A 19,174-nucleotide genomic window follows, 5' to 3' on the forward strand; every position below is an offset into this window, starting at 1 on the left:
CAAAAGCTGTTATATATGGGAAATTTTCATGAGGCCACTAAAGACTAAAGCTGCTCTTTCCAACACAGTGTGCAGTTACTCTGTCACACAACCCAATGAGTCACGTGCCTGTCATAGATACTGCTAACAGTTGAAATATCAGCTCACTTTTGTCTACCATCTTCATTCTTGTGGGGAAAATAAGTTGCTTCCTATTACATGGGGAAAGATCTGATCTTCAGTTGTTAGACCCAAGTTTTATTTTAAAAAATCACAGTTCAGCAGATTTAATTAAGCCTACTCAATGGAATTCTTAGGGGATCCTCTTACACGTCTCTGCTTATTTAATTTTTTTTTTTTTTTATACAGAGAAGACTGTTTCTTCAGTAATACAGTCTTCATAATTTTCATTTGTGAACTGTATATCCAGTTTGTCCTCATAACTGAAACTTGTCTTAGGTTAGTTTGATTTCCATCAGAATACAAGGATGTCTTTATTCTTAGCATTAGAGAGTCCAGCTGGGCATGGTTGGATGTAGATGAAAGTTTTCCTGTTTACAGGGAAAACTGGACTTCTTTTTGTCTAAAAGACTGTTTTCTTTTGCCTATTTGTGTGTGCTGAAGTTGTTCAAGCTCTTGTTCAATTAGGGATTGTATATCATGTGTATACAGCAAACTCATCTTTCTTTTGCTCTTGTAATAAGATTTATCTATTGGGTTTGGGACAGTTCACAATCCTACAAAAGAGTGAGTTTTACTACTCCAGCAAACTCAGAAACTAGAGCATTGTAAGAAATAGAAGACTTCTGTTTCCTTATTTAGAATGTTTTATTTAAATATATGTACCTAATGTATATAAGAGTGCAATTACAATTTTTATAAACAAAATTCAGTGCCTGGCTGCTAATGCTCCAAGATCTTCTGGAAGGCTGCAAAACATCAAAAACAAAAGATACAAAACAATATTAATTGTAATTGTTAACAATTACTGCCAATATCATATGCATAAACCCAGACCATCTTCCTCCACACTTTCTATAATCAGGGCTGTGTTATATAATATCAGCTTAACAGCTTCTTAGTTGACTTCCTGATGCAAAGATAAACATCATTATATAACCTGCCTATTTTAACTTTCCCAGTCAAATTAAGCAGAGAGGTTGGTGTGTTGTATGGAGTGAGTTTGTCTGTGTGAAAATCCGATGCAAGAAATAAACCTTCAAAGAGTGCATTAGGGGCTCTCCAGCAGTGTTTTCCTGGGAGGAAGGCAGCAGATGCTGTGGGGTTTGCCTGACCAAATGCTAAGCAGAGTGTTTAGAAAGTAAATTCGTGGATTTTTGTGTGATCACATTACCCAATTAAAACAACAGCTACTAAAAATAAATTAAACTCTTCACATCCTATGAAAATGTAACAAATGCCCCCAAAATAGCAAGGCACTCTTGTTCAGACAAAGCACAGGAAAGGGCCATTACCCTTACTCTACAGAAATAAATAACATGGAAGTGCTCTATAGAAATAAGTAACATGGAAGTGCTTTTTCTTTATTTCTGTGGCACGGTCCCCAGCATGCCTTCAAACGGAGCTGCTACCCGTGGCTCAGTTTACTCTGTGCTGATTTTCACCACCCCTGGAGTACAGAAACTGCTGTGCCTGAACCACACGATCCAGCAGCACAGCAAAATGACATCACAGCGTATCACATCAAGGCACTTTTGTTTTCCCAACCCAAACAATGTAGTATTTGTAGAAGAAAGCATGGGATTGTGTCCAGCCTTGGGCACAAGGGTGAGAGATACATGCTCTGCTATCACCTCATTGTCCATCATGTGCACCTGAAAAGACAAAAAATCTTTGTATTTTGGGATTACAGACACGTGTACCTAGACTAGGTGAGGGGGGGAAATAGAAGGGGAGTTTGGCAGTGATTTTTATGCAAATCAAAATCATATTTGTCAGAAAGCACTTTGTTTCAAAGCTAAGAGTCACTCTCCAAATAAACTGTTTTATCTATTAAGAGGTTCTACTTCACACCAAACACTGAGTATTTCTGAACATTGCAGAAACACACTGAGCACGTGGAGCTCTTATAGTAACCCCTCTCTCTCCTGGAATGACAGACAGCTAAACTTGTTTAAAATTCCTTCTTCCTGTGCTGCTAACACCTACCATTTGAGCTTACCCAATAACTGGAGAAATACGTATCTGAGGACAACTAAGAGCAGCACAACAAGCAGACTGCTGGCTTGCCCTTCTCAAGTCGTTGCTCCATCTGTAGCATTGTGCCTGTTACTGGCTACAAGCTGGGCTATGGGTACACAGGGCCCAAGCTTCCCATCTCCTGCCCTGCCATACTCCCTGCTCCTTGAGATTGTGGAAGTTTTCTGCAGAGATCACTTGAGAGGAGGAGTTACTGGAATCAGCACAAGTTGGCCCTCCTGGCTCACTGGTGGTGAACAGGTAATTGAATTATCAGGCACACCTTCCCTTTAATGGTTTTTTTTTTCCTCCTTGTTTGTGTAGAAGCTTTGGGAGGATAAAAGCAAGTATGTACCACAGATACGTGAAGAAAAAGAGTGGTGTTAAAATGGAATGCAGTTGGTAATTCAAGAAAAAATTTAGTCTTGTTTAGAATTTTATGAATAGTTAAAGGGAGAGGCTGCCAGTGACTGAAGCTGAGGGATGAGTCCTCCAGTGTCCCACTAAACGACTGTAGAGCTGGAACAGTGAAGAAACCTGGGAAACTGTGCAGCTTGCAGGGATCTACTGATAAAGAGGAGCTAGGGGCTGCAGGAATTGTCCACACTTAATGCATCCTGCCTTTCACTCCAGGAGTGAGCATTCAGTGGTGCTGAGACCCAACAGTGTCTACACAGCTTTTCTGTTATATTTTGATATGTGTTTAGGTGCAGAAAATTCTTGTAAACCTGCCCATTTTTCATGAAAGGCCTCAGCAGAGCCTTCATGTGGATTTTGTAAAAACCACTCTTTAAATCCTAGTGGTATTGTGCCTACTCTTACTGACTATAAAAGAAGTTATCAGAGTCCAAAGTCCTGTTACTGACTCACAAGCAGATTCTTGTTTGTCCTTTCTGAAATCCTCTGTTATAGATAACTCATTTAAGCTTTGTTGCTTCTGTATTACTTATCTTGCCCCAATTTCTTGATCAAACACTGTTGCAAGTTGAGGTCAATGAAAATTTAAGCATTTTCGGATTGTAAATTCCCAAAGAGCTTATACTAGATTCCCAGAATCAGAACAACTTCTGAATACACTGACCTAAGCGTTCTGCTGCTGTTGGCAAAGCTGCATGGACAGCTCACTTCTCCAGATGGGTCCAAGGGTCCAGCTAGATGCTCCATAAAGCTACAGGGAAGCTGGCTGCAATAATCAAACATGCACACTCAGAGACAACATGTACTGTAAGGCTATTTACTATTGATATGCCAGTGCTTCTATTCCTTTTATTTGCTTTTTGTCCTCAAAATACAGCATTTTTGGAAGTAATCCATCAACCTTCCTTTTTTGCAGATTTTCATTACTGGGGGAAAAAATCTTCCACTTACCACAGCTGTGATTTTTGCAAGGTAAAAAGTGATATCACCAGAAGCTGTACCACATTCCTTCTCCGAACTGCGCTGCTCCAACAATAGAGAGCGTGGAGTAACGAGTTTGTCCGATACTGAGACTGACTCATAAGGACAAGAAAAGTTGGAAGACAGGTGTATGCTTGCAATTCTTGTCCCATTTTCCTGATAATTTGGAAATGTGGCCAAATAAAACATTAACTTGATGGTGTGCGGGCCTCTGTCCTGGAATGGTTTGCATTTATGCATTTGCTTAATGCTGAAAACAGCGAAATTTCTTTAAATGGATGCAGAGACTATGTGGACTAAGACTTAGGGGTAAAATATTTTCCTTTTTTTTTCATCAGTAAATATTTTATACTTTACAGAGACAAGCTTATGGAAGAAGCATGGGGTGACATGAAAAGCTACAGCAAAAAGAAATGCTGTGAAGTTGGAACAGTGTAGAGATCAAAGTCTTACCAGGCAGGAGATAGAGGCAAGAAACAAAAACAGTCAACAAAGGATGAGCCCTTACTAAGGCCATGAAAGGGGAAGATAATTGGCAGGGGCTGTCAGGAGTGAGATTTACAGCAGATAGGGCTATACTAATGGTCCTGCACAAAACGCCAGTGAGACCTCACCTAGAGTTTTACATTACCATGGTATCTGTGCTCAGCTAAGGTGAATTTGCACTAGAAGGTGGCAGAGCAGGAAATCTGGGATTTCCAGAATGGGCAGCCTCAAAGGGTACCTTCAGGTCAGGAAGGCTATCGAGCAAAAAAGAGCAAAGGTCCCCCAGAAAGCTTCCTGGGACAAGAGCAGTGAGGTTTGGAGCTGTTTCCAACTAGAAAAGTGAAGACAAGTCACTGAGCTGGTTTCAAGGTGGGACTTGTTGTAGTCACACATCAGTATGGACTGAAAACAGTAAAATGTTTCTCTCTAAGCACATGGTATCCTTTCATTTCCACCTCCTAGAGGCTTGGTACCTTTCACCTCAAGTACTCACAGACTGGACCATGTATTTAAACGGAAAGTAAATTTCACAGCCAGATTCGGGCTGCATCTGCATTGAAGTTGCTCTATATTAAAGGAAAACAGTGCACAAAGATTTAGGTTTTGGGTTTGCTTCATTCCAGCACATTTTTTTTTCATAAAGAGTTTCTCTTGAGCCTTTATTCTTGACATTTCTGGGGTCCTCTGGTAGGTGGTTTGGACAGTGTTGTAGCATACAGCAGTTTCAAGGCAACTTGTTGAAAGTCAGGGGTCCCGAGGACTATTCTGACAGCTGAAGACATCTCTAACATAGCGAAACACTAGAAACGCTCCTCCAAGGTGAGTGGGAGGGGACAGGATAAAGCCTCTGATAAGTTTGGATTTGGTTTTTTACTGCTTTATATTCAATCTTATCAAGGATGAAACAGAAATCAGCTACTGACAAAGAATAGTATTCTGCTCACCAAAGCTGCACTGAATTTACATTTCTGCTTTAGGATAGCTGAGAAATTCCAGGCCCGTGCACTAAGGGTAGGCTTAGGAGAAGAACTCACTCCACCATCATTGGTCTGGACTCAAAGGTGACTTCTCAGCTTCCTAGTCAGAAACAGCTCAGTGTTCTCACAGATCTCCTGGCATCATGCAGATGTAGAGCATGCCTCCTTTTCAGAAACTCACTAAGGATTTATTCAATTATTAATTAAAATCTCATTTGGTTATGATTATTACATGCTGGAGGAAGCATCCAGTTTCATTGCAAACAGCTCATTTAAACTCTCTGAAGACATTCCATCATGGAAAACAAAACTAGCAGTCCAAAGAAAGAAAACCTTATCATTATGTATGGCATTACATTACAATTCAGAAGGGATTATTTCTGTTTCTACTCCCTTTAACAATGCAATGAAACATGTTGGCTGTGTTAATTATTGTTTGCTAAGGCTATTTATGCAGGGTACAACTTCAGTGTAGTCCCAGTGAATTTCTGACGCATCTTTGCTTCTGCAGATTTTATTTTTGTCTGCCTTGGATAAATGTAACTAAAAATGAAAATTTTGTGGCTAGTCTCTGCAGAGCAAAGCACATGCTCATATTTACAACAGAAGCAGCTCATACCTTCGAGGAATTAGCAACTGAGGTGTGCTAATTTTTATATCTGTGGCTAGAATTAGCTTCTAGATACCCATTGTGTTTGTTTTATATATAGACCCACAGAACTGAAAGCATCAAAGCAATGTTGCATGAGTATAAAGCAACCTCAGCTCTCACTTAATTCCTTAAGTGAACTTCTTGCAGTTTCTGCGATTGGTCAGGAAGGTCTCAGTTCTGCTGCCCCTCACTGCCCAGATTTCCCAGCACTGTGTTGTCCCTGCTGGGCCACAGCACCCTGCTGGCTGCAGCCACACCAGGGAGGGGACAGAGATCCAGCCCTCAGCCCTTCCTGACCCACAGTGCTTCACAAATTTCACTGCCCAAGCGGTATAGTAAGTAAATTATGTGGTCTAACCCCCGGTGAGTTTAACTTTTCCAGACTTGCTGCTTTTTTAAAATTTGCGGCAGGTTATTTCTGTAAACTCTTTGGATGGGTGGAAAGTACTTTTGAAAATGTGGAAAACATAACACTCCCCTGCAGATTTTAGCATCCCACACATGGACCAACTCCATTTCATTGCTGGTGGCTGCAGGGGAAAGCAGACTTCAGGCTCAGGCAGCCAGAGTCCAATACATCACAGAAGTATCTCTGCAAAAAACAGGAAAATCACTCCACAATCACCACAGTCAGAGTGAAATCATCAGCCTTGGCATTTTCAGCAGTGATATATATTGAAAACAGGACACTGGTTTTCATTTTACAGACCCTTAAAATCTTTTCTATATCTGTGCAGAACTGGGGAGTCATCTCTAGGCTCGTTAAACAATAGGTTTGGTTTCTTAGTGCACTTTTAACATTAAAAAAATTCACAAAAGCAGCCCATCCTTCAGAGATCCACAGACCATTTGAGGAACAGCACTCAGCTAGAAGGAAAGATGAGGTGGCATTTGGGAAGTACAAATGAGTTCCTGCTAGTCTATTGATGGAGTAGCACAAGCCAGCAGGATCCAGAATGCCCAGCCTTATAATTTTATCTCAAGCTCGCTGCTCCTGGTGGCCTCTTTATCCTGGAAAATGTAAGGAGACACCACCATTCCCTGGGAGTTACTGAGAGGCTCAGCTGGAGACCAAGCTCCCCTAAATAGCCAAGATCAGTTAAGCTCTCTCCGGCTGAACAAGAGGCAGGTTCAGAAGTGTCCCTGAGGAATGGGAACAGCTGGGGCAGGGCTGCAGGTAGTGTAATGCGCTGTCTTACAGAGAGCTGCCCCGGGGGCTGACAGGGCACCAGGGGCCCTTGGGAACTGCCAGAGGCTTCCTGGGCCACCGGCATCCACCAGAGCATTCCTTTTGCTGGAAGCAGTAACAGACTCTGCCAGGAACAACCTCTAAACTTTCTTCTTCTCACTAAGGAGTGCATCACGTGGGCTTAGATCTGATACTGATCCCTACAGCAGCACTTGCAGAACAAACCTTCCTATAAACAACCACTCAGCTCGTTTCTGTTGCTTGTGCAAAAGCATACATTCAGATAGGAAATTTTATCTCTCCTTATTCCTCCTCTTATTAGCTAGCACGTTGCTGCCAGCATTTCAAGCAGCTGCCTATTCAGTGGTGAGTTTCCCTCTGCAGGCAAACCTGGTCCCCAGCAGTGCTGTGTCAAGGGCTCACCACCCCAGAAACCTCTGCACTGAAGTAGCTTTCACTGAAACCTTCTCTTGAAGCTCTCCTGTTCTCTCATGCTCCTTTAGCTCTGCTCTTCACATTCCTGATCTATTTCTACAGACCACACCTCCTACATTTCGCATACATACACGTGTATGTGTATACATGCTGTATGCACTATGTACCAGTAGATATACCTTGTAGCTCACTGAAATAGTATTAAAACTCATATTTTACCAATAATTGTTTGACTAAACACTATACAGCAAGTCATCCAGGTTTACAGTCACATTTTGAAAATATCATGGGTTTGTTGGTTGGGGTTCTTTTGTTATTTTACAGAGTGAATTTTTTAAACAGTAGCAGTCAGAACGAAGGGTGGGAGGGGTATAAATTAGCAATGCTCTTGTGTGCTCATTTGCAGCTTTCCAGGTCACACATGCTTCTCAACAGTACAGAAACAGTAGGAACATCCCTGCCTGTACTGAGCAACATTTTGGGGTGGGTGAATAAAGCAGCACACTCTCTCACAGAGGGTGAAGTGGCCTGATTGTTTGGTCTAATGAACATTATTGGCAATTTTACTAAGCTGAATTACAGCAAGAAGTTCTCTATAAACTCACACTGCTGCTTCCAGCCGTACAAAACACTCATACGTACCTCTGGCAATTTTCCTGGCTCTATAAGGCCACAGAATCACCCTTTGGTTGCAGTATGCTTATGAGGAGAAAAGGATGTTTTTAATGCAAACAGTCAGCTCACACACTCCACGGCAGAACAGTCTCTCTACACAGTCCGTCCCCTTCAACTGCTTGTGGGATTATTCTGTTAAACACCCAACACTGCCTGCATTTGGGGTACAGCTGCAAAAGTAGCTACTTCTGGCAGGCTGGTTACATCATTCCATGCTGCTGCAGCAAACCTTGGGGCTGCTGTTTTTAATTTGGGCTATAATGCATCTTCAGTGTTGGCCCATCGTAGAGGAGAAAGAAAGAACTGTCTTTTCTCTACTTTCATCACCAAAAACAGGCCAAGTTTACACATCACCGGTGCTGTCCTGAGGCAGCAAAATTATCTTGTCATGAGATTGATAAAGGGCAGATAGACTTGCCTGAGGCTGGAGTCCCTACAGCTGAGGAGCTGAAGGAGCATGAAGACAGACATCCACCCCAAGCCCTGCTGCCCTGGATCAGCCCCCAGAACGCCCTGCGTGACCCAGGTGTGCCCCATCAGTGCCATCCCTTAGTGCTGCAAAGTCTTGTCAGGGGCTCCCAAAGCACTCACATCCCACTGAAGGCAGCACTGCAGCTGCCTTTGGACACAGAAACACACCGAGGGTCAGCAGTGATCAGGTGTGGGCCTGTCAGAGCAGAAAGAAAGGGTGGAAGCCCGAGTGTGTTGGACTTCCTGCTCCTAAAGCCCTTCTTTCAAAAGGGTCTCACTTTTGCAGTTTAATCCCATCCCCAGGCAGCTGCAGCTTGTGCTCTGCTCTCATCAAGATTCAATTTCCTTCAAAATAAGAAGTGCCAGTGTATTACCACCCATGAAACTAAAAACAGATTAGAAAAAAAAAAAAAAAAGATACATATGTAAATCCTTATACATAACTGTCTAAAGTTCTTAGGAGATTGCATGGAAGAGAGACATGGAAGTTTCACAGATTTTCAGATGACTCAAGGGGCATCCAAACAGCAAATGTGACTCATGGACTGCGTGGGCACGTACAGGTATGTGGGTAGGCTTCTTGAAACCATATGGTTTCCTGCAGGAGCTGAATATCAGCACAAGCAGTGCTGGGGAGAAGAAATGTGACGTTTTATCGCATAACAAGCTACTTAGGCCCTGTCTGTCCAAGAATTGCTAATGCAGGGGAGCCTGGTGAGGGCTGGCTCCCACCAGCACTGCAGAATAGCATAGCTCCTTTAAAGAGTGGGATCTATTTACAGGAAACTCTTTGGAACACAATGAAACTGAAAGGGGTGAGAGGTAATTATATTCCAAAATAATTTGATTTTGTTGAAACTGGTCTTTGAAGACCTCTCTATAGGAGGCCACACTCTGGCAGAAAATGAACATTATATGGGATCCTGGCAATATTTAGACTTTGTGAAAGCAGCTGGAAACAATTTCATCTGAACTCTAATAATGTTTAAAAATGCACAGTCAAGCTTGGAACCAGAGCAAGATACCTGCCCCACACAGCCAAAGGAGCTGTACCTGCTTAGCTGTGTGTAAATCTGCTGTGAAATACTATAATGAAGTGTTCAGGTGAACTCTTCCAGTCCAAGAAGGGACATGCTGCAGTTGTCATTTCCTGGCACTACACAGTACAGACCCCCTGTCTGCTGAGGATGAGGGAAGTATGAAAAGCAGCTGCACCACCAGGGAAGTCAGTACCCACCTCCCACCTCTTCCAAGTGCCACAAGAATTTACAAGGTTGTTTACCTTCAGGGGAAAGGAACAAGGAGGTGAAACAGAGACTTTGTGGATTTTGTGACTTTACACAAGCAGCGTGAGCCAGGGCAGACCCTTGGCTGAACCAAAAGTATGAATATTTGTGTGTTAAGAGTGTGTCTGAGTGTGTGTGAGAGTGTGTGTGAATGTGGTATTGATAGCTGCAGCCTGTCATTCATTTCCAGCAAAGCAAAAGAAAATTGAAGAAAAAGAGCGGATATTTTTTCCCAGTATTCTTCCTACAGCAAATTCTCCCTCCACTCTGGAGCCCAAAAAGAAACTGAAAAGGCGGAGTTAAATAGCAGCTACTGTTAGGACACTCTAAAGCAGACTGCTTTTAGTTAGTAGTCAGTATCAATGCAACACAGAATCTGGTGGACAGGGTGCATTTGCTCATACAGCTTCAGTCTCACCTCTGACATGAGCAGGAGAGAGGTGAGAAAACCAGAATGAATTCATGTTTATTTTGTCAGCCAAAGGCACCTGGGGACAAGGGGCTTGCATCCTGCTTTGGATCTAAATCGTGTTGAGTGCCAGGAGATGGGACATCCTTACTTGTGCTCACAGCAAACCTGATCTGCTGCAGAGCTGGGGTCACACCTTCTCTGCACAGCACAGGTCCTTGGAGTCCCTCTCCAAAGAAAACTCTCACAAAAAATGGGGCCTGTTCTGCCTGAAAGCATGAAAATCCTGAGGAAAGCCTGTGTAGTGGGATGTAAATCACCTTTTGAGATCTGTGCTTAGAGAGATAATCACTCTGTGGCATTTGATCCAGGGCATGTCCATCACTGTGGCTTTTGAAGTGGAAAACCCCTTTTCACCAAAGTGGAGGAAACAGCATAAAGTTATACTCTGTTTTGGGGGTGAGAATTTTCCTGATAAACACTTGTAGAGGAGGTGAGTGCTGCTTTTACGTTGTAGCAGTGAAATAAAAGAGACAGAGACAACCATCTTGATCTAATAATACATGAGAAAAACTGGAATCACAGAAATAAAACACCAGTCTCTGGGTTGTCAGAATATCTATGCTGATATGGGAACAGGCAGGAAGACAGCAGAGGGAGAACATGGTACAGAAACTCAGATCAGGCATGAAAATCTACTTCCAAAAGCTATTTGAAAAGTACAGACGCTGAATAGTGAGCCCCATGTTCCAAACCTGATTAGGATGCCTATCCACTATATCCTGTTGGCCTCTGCAGGAGCAGGAGTCTTTGAGAGCACTGCTGCTCCATCTTTTAGTTAGTTGATGTAAAGAACATGGACTAGAGGGTCTCTCTTCCAGCTATCTGGACAACTATCTATGACACCTTAAAACCTTGAAATTTCAGGACAATTAAAGTAAAAATGGAGATATTTTCTCACATTCGAGGAATCTGCTAGATCTGCTTGGATGTGACCTGTCTCCCAGCAGTGTGCAGGGACAGATGAGGGAAATACTCATTGGCAGAGGCACCTCTGAGGTGGGGAAGAGGTACTGTGCCATGTATTACCCCTTGCCCTGTCCCAAAAGGAGCTGCCTCCTGGCTGCCCTTCTCAGGCACATCACAGATGTCCTTGCCATCCACCATCTGAGCTAGTTTATATCCAAGACAGTTCAGGCACACCAGCAAAAACAAAGCAGGCAATTACCAGCAATGTGTGAAGTGAGTACAAACTCAGGCGATACATCCAGTTCACTTGTAGTGAAGGCACTTTATGTTTCATTCTTGACTTGGCAAGATCAAGGCTTGTAGAAGCAAGACAAGCACTACTAAATAGACAAGTCCTGGAAGTCTTATGTAGCTTTTAGATGTTAATCTTTTCCCAGAATAAGCAATTAATTAATTTTAATTTAACATAGTAAAGATGTCTGTGTAAGAGATTGAACATAACTGATCGTGAAATAAACGTAATCTAATTCTATCTCACTGATACTGCAATTGTCTGCACAAGCAGCTGGCTGGTCAGCTGGATCCCTGCCTTCCTGCAGGGCAGAGAACTGAGCCCTGCCCCAGGGATGGCACATTCCCTAAGCAACGATGCATGCTACATCATCCCCGGGCTCAGAGACCTCCTCAGTCCAATGTGGATCTACTGGAGGAGTTTCACTACAGCAGCACAGCCCAGGAAGGGCAGAAGGGGTCAGGAGGGGTATCAGATGTTGTTAAAAGAAAATTCAACTGAAGTTTAGTAGGTCCCTGGATGGAGACTCAGGTGCAGGTGCTCTAGGTACTTCCAGGTGCTCTCTCCATCATGAAGAAAAGTGAGAGAAATGCCAGGTTGGGGTAGAAAGGCAAAGGGCATGCTGTGATCCTTCCTGTGGGGTCTGTGGGGAGTTCAGGCTGGCCTGCACCTCACTGCTGCTGGGAGCAGTCCAGCAGTGCCTCACCTTCCAGCTGGTCAGGCTGGCACAGGGGTCACAGATGCAGGACACAGAGCAGGTTTCTGTGGGACACCAGTAACTCTGGGCTGTCTTCTGCGCTCCCCAATGGTGACTTCGGCTTGGGGGAAAGAGCTCTGCAGACATCCCAAGCCCTGCTGCTGCACAGAAAAGAGCTCTGTGTGTCTGTGCAAGACATTGGTACTGTGGCTTTGGGTGCTGTGAAAAAAGATCAGAGGAGCCTATGATGTGGGCAAAAAAATTCTCTTGCAACCTCAGTGGCAAGTTAATTGCTGTTGATTATACACCCAGTGCAATCTTGTTAATTTGCAACACAGGACAACAGCCATTTAAGAGAGCAGTGCTGCATCCAGCTCCTCAAGCACTGAATTCTCACATTATTGAACAGCACGGAATGAGGCTGTTTAAGAAATAAATAGTATGCAGGCCTGGTAGGGGCCAGAAGAATTGGAGAGACAGACAGCAGCTACTTGATTAGTAACAGGAGGTGTTACATTCCATCAGACCTGCAGTGGCAGCTTGCTCTCACAAAGGCCAGGTCTCTGCTGCTCTGGGCAGAGCAGGCAGAAGAGCTGCTGCACTGTGCCCTGCTCTTGGCACCTGCTGAGGAGCCCGTGGTGCAGCTGAACCTCTGGGCTGTCTCTCATCTGTACTGCAGGAGCAGTCCTGTCCCTGTATGTTGGCAGGGCAAAGAGCAGGGAAGAGGTGACCTGAGTGGTGAAGTGACTAGAGCAAGGTCACCCACAGGCCAGCAGCAGAGCCACGTGAGCTCCGTTGAGTTAATGACCAAGATCTGGACACAGTGGCCCAAGTTTTCTCCAGGGCAGGGACAGTTCATTTGTAGCTGGACACAATTTTCCAGCCTTTCTGCAAAGCAGCCTTTCAGGTGACACCCTTCGAAATTCTGGCAAAGCAAGAGAAAGAGCTGCAACGCCTCACTTTGAGCCTCCAATAGCTTTGCCAGAAGGACAGAAAAGGGGAATGGGATAAATCTAGGCTGCATCAAAGCAGGACAGAAGACATACATTGTCTGTCGTTTTGATACCCTGGACATTTGCTCAGGCAAGCTCCACAAGTTCTCTTTTGCCTCATCTTGTGAACAAAGACATTTCCTATTGTTGAGAGAAGAACCATCACATCTGTACAGGATTTTGGACAGTTCTTTATTTTAGCACCACAGTGCATGGTTTTTTAAAATAACACTCATATACTCATAGGTGGGGTTTGTAGCAAAGGAGTTTTATATTCTTTTCTTCGATTCAAATGTCAGAATATCACATACACAGCTCTGCAGTGTGCCTGCCTTCTGCCTAAGCTTACATTGTCCCTTTCCAGAGGAATGGGAGCAAGAGCAGCTCTACTGAGCTGCACTGAGCTGCAGATTTCTTTGTGGCTGTCCCTGATGGATGATGGTGACATAAGCTGGCTGTCTTGGGGATTTCACGTAAGCTGAAGCTTGGGAGGCTGAGCTACACAGAAGAAGCGTCAAAGCACCCAGGAGCCCAAAATAGGAAGGAGAAGGAGGTGCGTGGACTGAAGTGGCTCAGAAGCACTAGATCTGGACAGCAGATTAAATATAAATTGCCGTGAATGTAAGGTTGGTCGAAACCAGCTCCAGCAAGACAGGAATGAGGTGTCCTGCAGAATACTGCAGGCACAGAGAGCAGAGTGCTCATAAGTAAAAATACCTCCCCTCTTTTCCCTGCAACGGAAGCAAGAAATACCAAATCAAAGTCTTGTTCAGTTATAAGCTATTGGTACTGAAAATATTTTGGAGCAATTGGAAAAGATGAGTTTTGAAGCAGGAAAACACAGGGAACAGTGACCAGAAAGGAAAAAAGCCAAGTGAGTAGGAGGGGTCCTGATGTAGTCTGAAAGCACTGGTTGATACCTTCTACACTACCAGAGGGATCTGGGGTGACACCCAAGTACAAAGAAGGCTTGCACAGCTCCGGCGGGAATTAAAGTACAGTTTCAGCCTCAGTTACAGTCATTGCTAACATAACTGCAGCTGGGAGTGAAAGTGTGCAGCTGCAGAACCCCTTCGGGAATGGATCGTCAACCTGTGCAGGTTGACATTCAGAAAAAAAAACAAACCAGAAATACGAAAAACCAGAACACCTAGATATGAAAACTCAAGGTTTGACTTGCTGATACACTCTCACGTAGTGTGAAGCTGGGGCAACAGCATGCAGGTGTGTTTTATGGATGTGTGCAAAAAGGGCAGGGATGAAATCACTGAACTGCTGTTGTCACGTTCAGGGATGACTGGCAGAGTTCAGGAAGAGGAAGTGTTCATCATCCCTGACAAGCTGTAAGTGAACAGCAATGAGAAATGCTGTCATTTCAATGCTAAATCCAAAACAACACATTCACCTTTAATCTACTGCATTTTAAAAAGCATTAGTCAGATTGGCACATGACGCTGGTTACCCCAGAAGGAACGGTAAGTAAAGCTTAGAGGCTTCTAAGCAGTTTATAGGCTGTACGTTATACTCGAGTGCCTCCTCTAAGTAAAAACCCACAAAATCCTTCATCTCCAACACCTTCAGGGGCAGAACTGACAAGAAGCCACGCAAAGAGCTGATGCAAGTCACAGGGTCAGCAGCCAGCACAGAGGCACCGGCTGGCAGCAGAGCAGATGTCCCTGCCGGCCTGTCCCACCAGCACAGACACCGAGGCACTTTAACACCTTGCTTGCTGACTCTGCTTCTGCATCAGCGTGACACCTCCCAGACCTCCAGCAGGATACATCTATCCCTGTTCTACATATCACAGTCACTCTGGACTCTGTGGTTCACTTCCCCTGAGATCAATGGAATTCGGATCTGTGTGAGATCTTGTGTAAGTAGGTAGAAGTGCACAGTCACAAAAGCACGGTGGAGAAAATAATCCGAGTAGGAACTGGGGGAGACTCCCAGCATGGAACCAGCTCCTGCCTGGCGCCTCTGTTGGGGATGACTGGACACAATTCCCTTTGCAGATCAGTGTTATTCATATGTAAATCAAAAGCTGGTTCAAAGGCTTCTGTTGAATTCTTGATTCCCCCTGACTCTGGCTTTCACTTTTTCCTCTTTATGCCAAGAGCTCAGTCAGAAGCCTTTTAAATCACTGGAAACATCTCAATTATATTATTAACCAAAATGTGAATATCTGCAGACTGCAACAGGGGAAGGCTTTGGCTGTCCAAGTTTGAGGGTATGGAGGAAGCTTGTGTGCTATTAATTTTTAACTAAAGCTGACAGAGAGGAGGCTAAAACCAGCTGTGATCCTCTCTGCCAGTTCCGCCAAGGGCACAGCAGCCACGAAGGTTGCACTGTGCCCACATAATCATAGGCATCACATGGCTGTGTGGGGAGGTTCGAATTCCCTCTGTTAAGGGAAGGAATTTTACAGGAGGTTGTTTTTGCATCCTTAGAGGCAACTTGGCAAGCCCCAAAAATGCTTTGTTCTGCAGGCGAGGCTTTGCAGGAGTGCCCCATCACCTGATCCGCATGAATAGGCCTTTTCCTCTTTAAGCTTCTCTCCCAGCTGGTGGACCATGAACTGCTGAGCCCTGACTGAAAGGGCAGGGCTGATAGAAGCACGAGAGCCAAGGAGTTAAGCAGTCACCAGCCAGTGAACAGAAGAGCAGAGATTTATCTGCCCCTGAAGCAGAGACAAAGGTGAGGACGATTACAGAGTGAAGGGAGTGCACAGAGACCCAGAGACAGGAGACTGCAGCGCCACTGGATACATGGAACTCTTCGGAGGGACACATGGTGATGGCTGCTCCAGCATCTGCTGGCAGAGCTTGTGAAAGGGCAGTGGAGAGCAATGAATTATTATCAATTGAGCACATACTAATTTACAACAAACCTCTAAGAAACATGATCCCAAATTCCCAATTCCAAAAGGCAAATGGATCATCTCTAGGAAATGAGAAATCAGCTAAGATGAGGAATTCAAGACCAAAAGCCGAAGAAAAGCTATTAAGCTGCTGTGGTACTTGTATCTCATGCAAAAGAGGTAAAGGGTCTGAAGCAGCCCAGCAGCCAAAGGCACACTTAGCTACCTTAGAAGAGTAGTTGGAGCATGCAGAAATTCACAATGGAACAGAGAATAAGAGCAAAGGCACCAATACACACAGCAGGTCAAAAGCATCTGGTTATCACCTCCGGCAATCCTCAGACCAAACGACACCTCACAGGAGGTATTAAACAAACAGACAAGTTTAGTCAGCTACAGGAGAAAAAGTAGATCAAAGGAAGGGGAAGGGAGGGTCTTTCTACAGAGAAAATGGGGTAAATGCTAATCTCAGGATGGCCCCAAGCCAAGTTAACTCTTCGCCTTACTTTTCAATACAGAACTAATAATGTTGGATTTGATGCAAGAAACAAATGGATAATGTGATAAACACTATTTCACCACTTTCTAGCCCATTTTCCAGGGGAAAAAAAACATCGTTTTGCATACTGGAGTGAACTGACAAATGAGGCTGCAGAAACAGCAGGGTTTGAGCACATCTGGGATATTAGGATGTGACTTGGGAAATGCAAAACAGTATCTGTTCTTAAGAAGGGAGAAGTGATAAGGAAAGGTTGTGGCTTGGTAGTATAGCTGCAGTAGAAATCCAGATCTTAAAACAAATTTTGAAATAGTACAAGATAATGAAGAACACAGTAACAATAAATGTGGACTTCGCAAAGAGGAATTTTGTCAGACTTTGTTCTTTCTTCCTTTGAAAGTCAAATGAAGACTTGGAGCTCATCCCTTTGGACTTCAGAGAAGCAGCTGACATGCCATCAAAGGGAGATTAACAAACAGAAGATGCTTCTGCTAAGAGACAAGGAACAAAAAGGGACTGGCTACAAGGGAGGAAACAGAAACAAGTGTTGAGAGAGGCAGGATGAGCCTGAAGAGGAATCACTATCACAGGTCCAGAAGGGTCTGCCATCAAGTCTGATACGTGGTTTGTCTCTCTGGCACAAGAGAAGTTTGCTCTTGCTGCCCACATTCAGGAGAGCTGGATTAATTTCAACTGACATGAAAGCAGGAAAGCAGCCTGCTCTAGCAAGGACTGTATGGCTGGATAGTTCTGCAAAACACAACAGGGGAGACCTCATTCCTCTGTAGAACACACCAGAGAACAGGCAAAAGAGAGGGAACAGTTACTTCAGCCACCAAGAGCAGCAGCAGCCCTCTCACCACTGGGACATCGGGGCAAGAAGCCAAACTCATTTCCAGATCAAAAGGGATTCACTTGTGAAGAGCCAGACAGGGCAGGATAATGGGTGCAGTTAGACACCCACACCAGACAAGTCCCCCTGTTCCCTAGAAACACCACTCCTCTCTTGCTGCCTGCTTCTCTCCACCTGTGGAGCTTCACTTCAGGCTGTGCCAAAGTGCTTGTAAGGGCCACAGCACCTGCAGCACTGCCAGGAGGAGCTGAGCGCAGGCAGAGGTGCTCTGGTGCTGCCAGGAACAGACCCCTTGGTGACAGCTGGTGCTCCAGGAGCAGCAGTTTACAAGTAATTCAGGAGCATTTCTAGCAGCATTAGTCACCACCCTTGTCCTGACATATTCTGGCTGTCTGGCCAAGTTAATGACACAGACATTGCTTCATGGTGGTCAAATCTCTTGGCTCATAAAACAGTAGTTGGAGAGTTGGAGTTTCCTGCCTTTCATAAAAGTCAGGAGCCCTTCACTCTCCAGCTCATTCATGGAAGATAAAAATCTCTTGGCACAAACTCTTGCCTCACTTGGAGGGTAATTACATTGTTCAGGCTCTGCAGAGCACTTAATACATCTCTGCCCTGTTAATCTCCAGCAAAGGCTGTGACTGACATGGCTGAGTACCAGCCAGGCACTGCCAGTTAAGGTGTAGAGGAGGCTCTTTACCCATTCCTTCTTTTTCTCTCCCATCTCCACAGCCAGCAACATGCTGTGAGATTGCACAAACCCAGCCAGTCAGCCTGTCCCTTGCATCTCCAACCTGTCTCCTCACCACTGAAGACATGTCCAGAGTTCTGCAACACCAAGGAAGTCTATGACCTCTTCAGCAAGGGTGGGAAAAGCACTGGGACCCAAGGGTGCCTTGGCTGGGTGCAGAAGGTGAAATGACCATGTGTCAGGGAAATGTTCCCAGAGACACCAAGCGCCTGTTAGCACTAAAAGTGCCTGGACCTCCTGGTTTTCCTTAGGGACTGCACACAGCCAAGGTGAGAGCCAGCCAGCATCAGGTGTGTCCTTCTGCTCAGTGAGATAATGACACCACGTCACTGAAGTCAGCATAGTTCAAAGAAATTTAGCAGTACAATTTTAATTAAAATTGTAAACTAATTAACTAACGAACTAATGTTCCCAAGGGACATGGTAAAATATCTGTTGCTGAGGCTTCACAGCAAGCCTAATTGCACAGCCAGAAAATTAAAAATCCTTGGTTTGAAATAACTGTGGGAACCGTGCAGAGATCTCTGCATCTCCTTCAGAGACCAGACTTCCCAACATGTTTACCCACCTAGTCCTTTTCCCTCACAGCTTGCTGCAGATATTCACCAGACATTTCCCCATCACTATTTAATTAATGTGGTGATACAGATTGTCCAGCCCTCATCCTAAAGCTGTATCCCCTTTGGAGCCATCACCTTGAGTCTGCAGAGCTCATTTAAAGCTGCTGCTGCCTGCTAGTGGTGCAGTGCTCTGTGTCAGGCCAGCAGCAGAAAAGACTTCTTCTATCACAATATTCAGAAGTGTAGTCAGTCATGACTGTGCCTTTGTAATTCAGACTTACAGAACTGAGCAGAAAAGCACAGTTCTAGAAAAAACAATATTCAGAAAGGGATTTGATCTAAGCAGGGCCATTCTGGGTGCCTCCACATGAACTTACACCCATCCCAGCAGTGCCACATTGAGAGCAGGAACATTTAATCCCTTGGGTTTTTGCACCACCAACACTAACCCTTCTAGAGGCTGAACACTATAATTCACTGCTAATAATAACAATGAAAAAGTCAACACCTCTGCTTTATTAGACAGATGCAAGGACACCAAGTACTGC

General features: G+C 44.5%; 1 protein-coding gene across 1 annotated transcript in view; it reads right to left on the reverse strand.

The window, feature by feature from the left end:
• Positions 1-810: 810 nt before the first annotated feature.
• The window catches only part of BDH1 (3-hydroxybutyrate dehydrogenase 1), a 56,443-nt gene continuing 38,079 nt past the window's right edge, over positions 811-19,174 (reverse strand). The window contains exons 8-9 of the transcript XR_010722589.1: positions 3,260-3,361; positions 811-908 (exon numbers count right to left, since the gene is read on the reverse strand). The gene's annotated coding sequence lies outside the window, so the exon portion shown is untranslated. The remainder of the gene's footprint in view (positions 909-3,259; positions 3,362-19,174) is intronic.

The sequence above is a fragment of the Chamaea fasciata genome, unplaced genomic scaffold (genome assembly GCF_029207755.1).
Source record: "Chamaea fasciata isolate MVZ Bird 193981 ecotype frontalis unplaced genomic scaffold, bChaFas1.0.hap1 SCAF_11, whole genome shotgun sequence".
Lineage (NCBI taxonomy): Eukaryota > Metazoa > Chordata > Aves > Passeriformes > Sylviidae > Chamaea > Chamaea fasciata.